Here is a 6,875-nt window from a genome sequence, read left to right as displayed (position 1 = left end):
TTGAAAAATGCCACTTTATGGTAAAGCAAGAGATTGTATTAGGACATGTGGTATCTAATAATGGCATTTCTGTAGACCCAGCAAAGGTGAATGTTATTTCTAGTTTACCTTACCCCTCTTTTGTGAGGGAAGTCCGTTCGTTCCTTGGCCATGCAGGTTTCTATAGGAGATTTATTAAGGACTTTAGTAAGGTGGCACTTCCCTTATCCAGATTACTGCAGAAGGACATTGAGTTCGAGTTCAGTGACGATTGCAAACAAGCATTTGATAAGCTGAAGACTGCCCTAACTCAAGCCCCAATTGTGAGAGGACCCGACTGGAGCCAGCCGTTTGAAATCATGTGCGATGCTTCCAACCATGCAGTAGGAGCAGCGCTGGCTCAGCGTGAAGGTAAGGATCCTTTTGTTATCGCCTATGCGTCTAAGACTTTAGACACTGCCCAGTCCAATTATACTACTACTGAGAAAGAGCTACTTGCTATTGTTTTCGCTCTGGATAAATTCCGGGCTTATTTACTTGGTACTAGAGTAGTAGTGTATTCGGACCATGCAGCTCTAAAGTATCTATTAGCTAAAAAAGAATTCAAACCAAGACTTATACGTTGGATACTGCTGTTACAAGAATTTGATTTAGAAATAAAGGATAGGAGTGGTAATCAAAATTTAGTAGCAAACCACTTGAGTCGTCTTGAACATATTAAGGATGATTCTACTCCTATAGATGATAATTTTCCTTTTGACAACCTCCAAGCAGTATCTGAGGTAGTCCCTTGGTATGCACCTATTGCTAATTATTTAGTTAGCCGCACATTTCCTCCACATTTTTCTAAATATCAAAGAGACAAGCTGAAAAGTGAGTCTAAATATTATATATGGGATGACCCATATTTATGGAGATGTGGTGCTGACCAGATAATTAGATGTTGTGTGCCTCAATCAGAATTCCAGTCCATTTTAGAGGCCTGTCACTCATCTGAGAGTGGAGGACATTTTGGCCCTCAACGAACAGCTAGAAAGATCTTAGACTGTGGATTCTGGTGGCCTACTCTCTTTAGAGATGCTGCTGAGTTTTGTAAATCTTGTCACCCATGACAGAAATTCGGTAACATATCCAAGAGGGATGAGATGCCTCAACAATATATGCTTTTCTGTGAAATTTTTGATGTTTGGGGCATTGACTTCAAGGCTAATGTCCGGTAAGTTAAGATCAAAATGGGAAGGTCCATACAGAGTAGAGAAGGCTGAACCGTACGGAGTTTATCACCTAAGCCATCCTTTAAGCTCTGAACTTATTAAGGTTAATGGACACCGCCTGAAGCTATACCATGGTGAGAAGGTGCAGAAAATCAAGGAGCTTGAGATCCTCCACTTGGAAGATCCCCACATAGCAGCAGATTGAGCTAGTGGAGCGTCCAACTTACGGACGTTAAAGCCAAGTGCTTGGTGGGAGACAACCCACCGCGGTATGATCGTTCTTTTCTTCAATAACTCTTCGCTTCATTAATACTTTCATGCTTTTACATCGACATGTCCTTATATTTCTTTAAAAAAAAAAAAAAATTTCGCCGCGCGACGCGATCGCATCAGCGACGCGTCCGCGTGGTAGGGGGAGTAAAGAAAAATAAAAATGAATAGAAAGTTACGCAATAGCAGCGCTGGAGTCGTGCCAATGGCACAAATTACCCCACGCGACCGCGTCGCATGGAAATCATGGCCTCCCACGCGACCGCGTGCCCCACGCGGCCGCGTGCCCTGCATTTTCGACGTAAAAGGGTGCACAATGCTATATTGTGCGAGAGTGGTGCTGGATTGGTGCTGGAAGCACAATCCTTGTCACGCGACCGCGTTGCCGACGCAGCCGCGTCAATTATTTTCGGACGCACACTCACGCGATCGCATAACCCACGCGATTGCGTCACCCAATTTTGGCTATTAAAATAAATTGAACAGAGAGTTGTGCTGGAACGAGGCTGCACTCGCGCCAGCAGCGCAACACGGGTCACGCGACCGCGTGACTGACGCGATCGCGTCTTCTTACCTGACGCGCACCCACGTGAACGCGTGCCCCACGCGGCCGCGTCGCATGCGCCGCACAGCTCAACCTAAACTGCCAAATTATCTTATCTTTCTTTCCTCCAAATCCTAATTTTTCTTTTCCCTCCTTCTTTCTTCCTTCTCCCTTCCCCTTTCTATCTCACCTCTCACTCTCTCTCTCTCTCTCTCCTCCATTAACAAGGTTTTACCTTCTTCTTCCTTCTTTCTTATTCTATCATTTTTTTATTGTTCTACATGTATTTTCTTTTTCTTTTCTTCTTCTTTTAACTATTCCTATTTTCTTTATTCTTCTTTTCCCTTTTTACATGGTGTTAGAAATTTTTTGAGTCATTATCCCTCATTATATGCTTGTGACTTGTTACAATTTATTTGACAATTATTATTATTTTTAAGGGATTGCTTGCATGTTCAATTTCATACTTTTTATATCTTGTTTAACATGCATGCCATGTGTTTGTGAAAAAGCCTATATAGCACTATGCACTTTTCTACATTACTTTACTCTACTATTCAATGCTTGCTTTTCACAAATTCTCCTTCTTATTTTATTAATTGAATTCAATTGTCAATACAAACGTGATGGTTTGTTAGAAAGTAATGCTTGGTCTATGCTACTCATGCCCTTTGCCAGCATGCCAATAAACACCTTGTATTCACTTGTCTTTTTATGCACTAGCTATTTCCCATTGATGGCTTTTCATATGTACTCGAGAGCACGTGTTAATGTCATCTACATTTTACTGTGCATCATTCACCCTCTTTTCCGTTTCCTTCCTTGCTGTATCTCTCTTTAAATTTAATTTTCTTTCTCTTCCCTTCTTTCAGGATGGCCACCAAGAAAGGAAAGGAGAAAGCAACTTCCAGACCACCAGCAAGAAGAGGAACTAAAAGAGCATTAGTGGCAGAGCCTTCTTCAACCGCAGTCAAGCCCTCAATAAAATGAGTCAAGAGGATAATAAAGGTTGACGAAAAGGAGAAAGCCTTTCCAGCAAAGGACGCTGCGCGATTTTCCAATCGCTACTGTGAGCAGATGTTTCCTATCCTGGCAGAAAGGATCTATAACAATGAATACCTTCTTATCCTCCTGTCCAATATTGCCACCTTTGTTGAGCCGTAAATTGAGCGAAGACAATGGGGTTTCCTACGGAAACAGCCAAGGCAGGTCAATCTTTCTTGGGTAGTTGAGTTCTACTCCAACTTCTACATGCCGACCCTGCAGTCCTGCAGTGTCCGGCAGAAGCAAGTCCCCCTTGGAGGCTCGCGTATTGGCACAGATCATGTCCCATTACGTCTTTTCGAGCACTCATGAGTCCTCTTTCACTGCAGACATGGCTGTTCTACTATGGTGCATCCTTACAGACCAACCTCTGAATCTCTCAAGACATATCCGGAATGCTATGGAACACGTACAAATTGTGGGCAACTTACCTTTTCCTGCCTTGGTCTCAGATCTTGTCTCAGCAGCCGGAGTCTCCTACAGAGCTGGGGACACCAAAGCCATGCTTCCACGGGATGATCAATATGTCCCTAACGGGAAATACCTCAGACTTACAGCAGCCACTACAAGCCTTCCTACTGCTCCAGTTGAAGATAATCCTTCTTCAACACCACAAGCATCTACAACTGAGAAATTGCTCCAGCAGATAATCGAACGGTTGGATCGCAAGAATAGAAAGCAAAGATGAGAGAGTGCCGTAACGAGCGCCGATTCAAACACCTCAAGGAGCTACTCAAGGGACGCTTCAGAGACTCAGACACCCCAGACTCCACTTCCTTTACTAGCACAGGGGGCCATGACGGTCCCGATGATGGAGATACTGCCACCAGCCCACCCCTGTTTCTGACAGATGGCACCGAGGACGGTGCAAAGCCTTAAGTGTGGGGAGGTCGGTCAGTACCTGACTTTCGGAGGTAAATTCTCTTCTCTGGCACCAATAATTAGGATATTTTAGTTAGATTTTTCTTTCCTTTATAGAATAGAATAAATTGCATAGGTTAGAATAGTTGCATGCATGTTCTACTTGATTGAAAAGACAATAAGTTTCTTTTAAAAATCTATCTTTGGAATAAAATTTCACTAATTTTTCAAAATTTTTATGATAAATCTGCTTGAGTTGTATTTAGAACATGATGTTTGAGCTAAAGAACACACAACCTGTGAAAGATTTGAGCCTTTATGTATGATTACATCATTTAACCATAATTATTTTATTCTTGTGTGTTTACTCCTCTATGATTGTAATCTATATTTTGTTTTATCTTATATGTCCAATATTTATTATATTTACATACTTGCACATGATTGAGGCCATTATTTGTTTAAACTCACTTATCCAAATCAAGCCTACCCTTTTCAATTACCCTTGTTAACCACTTTGAGCCTTTAAAACCCCATTTGTTCTATATTTTACCACATTACTAACCTTAAGCTGAAAAACAAATTGCATATCCCAAATTGAATCTTTGGTTAGCTTAAGATAGAATTGTGTGTGCTAGTTAAGTATGGGAAATTGTGGGAACAAAAGTTGTTAAGGGGATGTGTCATGAAAATTTAAAGGGAATTTGGATACCTATTCATGTGAAACTATAAGAATCAAAAATCTATGTGCGTTGATAAGCTTTATTTATTTCAATTCAATTTAAAAAAAATGATAAACAAATAAATAAGGGGACAAAATTACCCAATGTTAAATTCAGAATTCAAAGATCAATGCACATATGATGGAATTAAAACACAAAGTTGAAACATGAGTATGGGTTGAAAAAGGGAATTATGGGTAGCTAAGCATGAAATTAAAAGTATATAGAATATATGTATATTAGGTGAGAGCTTAGGTTAATTAAAGATTCAATTTATAAAGCTCACTTAGCCATATATATATACCCATACCTGCACCTTGGCCCCATTACAACCCTGAAAAGACCTCATGATGTTTGCATTGGTATATTAACTGTTGTTGATTGGTTAAGAGAAAAACAAAAGTTAGAAAACATGACTAGAGAAGAATAGAGTGATTACCCTATACACTAGAGATTAGAGCGTACATACATTATCAGTGAGGGTTCAATACTTGAATTTTCATGTTCCCTGCTTTCATGAGCTATCTTCTTGCGATTTTATCCATTTTACTGTATAATGATAGAATTAGTGGAATTTGATTTGTAACTGTTTTGAAGAGCTTATTTACTTTTGATCAAGTGGACAAGAATCATATAGTTGCATTTATTTATATGTATATAGGTTTGCATTGCATTTCATGAGTTTCTACATGTTCATACTCATTTTCTTGTCTCCTTCAATTTAGCATGAGGACATGCTAATGTTTAAGTGTGGGGAGGTTGATAAACCACTATTTTATAGTTTATATTGTGTTTAATTGTGTGGTTTTGTCATGATCCTTATCCACTTATTCATCAATTTAGCATGCATTTAGATTTCCTTCCTAAATTCAGTACATGTTTGAAAATTGCTTCCTAGAGACTTTAATTATTTAATTTTAATTCTCCTTTATTCCATTCGATGCCGTGATCTGTGTGTCAAGTGTTTCAGGCTTTATAGGGCATGAATGAGATGGAGATTGGAGAGGAAGCTAGCAAAAATGGAAGGAACACAAGAATTTGAGGAGATAACCAGCGAGAAGTGACGCGGTCGCATGGCTTGCGCGGCCGCGCGGATTGGAAAGCGCAAGCGACGCGGTAGCGTGGACGACGCGAACGCGTGGAGAGGAAAAAGCGCAAGCGACGCGTCCGCATGGATGACGTGATCGCATGACATGCGCGATCTGCATAATCTGCAGAATTCGATGGGGGCAATTTTGGACCTTATTTCGGCCCAGTTTTTGGCCCGGAACAACAGACTAGAGTCAGAGAATATGCAGAAACAACCCACACATTCATTCAGTAGTTTTAGATCTAGTTTTTCACTCTCTTAGGTTTTTCTCTCTAGTTTTTAGAATTTTGATTTTCAATTGGTCTTAGCATTGGAACATTGAGAAGAGTTATTTCCTCATCAAGACTTCATCATTCTAGTTTGTTCTCTTAACTTGGTTTTATTCTTCCATGTTCTTTGTTATGTTCAATTTTGTCATTCAGATACTTTTATGATTAATTAATGCAAGGATTATTTCTTTTTAATTCAATTTCAACTCCAATAATCATGTCTTCTTTTAATTCCCTTTCATATGCTATGGATTCTTTATTTACAATGCGTGAGTAGTTTCATTACTTGATGGGGAGTTGATTAAAAGGAACTCTTGAGTTGGAAGGATTGAAGGAAAAATTTGTAGTTAGGTTAAATGTTGGATTGCTATCCTGTCACCAACGCCAATCCCTTTGAACTAAGTGGGTTGCAACTCGTGAACAGATCTGGCATTCCAACTTGTTTGACTTTCCCTTACCTAGTAAAGGATAACCAAACAGAGTAACCGTTAATTATAAATCAATCTTAAACATCACTCCATCAATGATAGAGATTCTAACTAATCAATTCCCAGTCAAGGCTTTTATTTATATTATTTAAAATTCCTCAATTTAAATTCCAATTTACTTAGCTCAACTTCTTGGAACATCTGATTAATAAAACAGCACACTTTTCTGCAACTCGTTGGGAGACGACCTGGGACTTAAAACTCCCAATAATTTTAATTTAAACTCTCTGTGACATATTTCTAAATTGATAGGCAGATTTTCGGTGAGTTAAGAACTATACTTGCAACGTAACTATTTTAATAAATTTTTAATTCACCAGCTTCTGCTTCCCATCACACGCATTCTTATTTTCTTTTATCTCCTGGTTCTAAATTGCAATTTTGATGTTTGATT

The sequence above is a fragment of the Arachis ipaensis genome, chromosome B07 (assembly GCF_000816755.2).
Source record: "Arachis ipaensis cultivar K30076 chromosome B07, Araip1.1, whole genome shotgun sequence".
Lineage (NCBI taxonomy): Eukaryota > Viridiplantae > Streptophyta > Magnoliopsida > Fabales > Fabaceae > Arachis > Arachis ipaensis.
Note: the sequence above shows the minus strand (reverse complement) of the source record.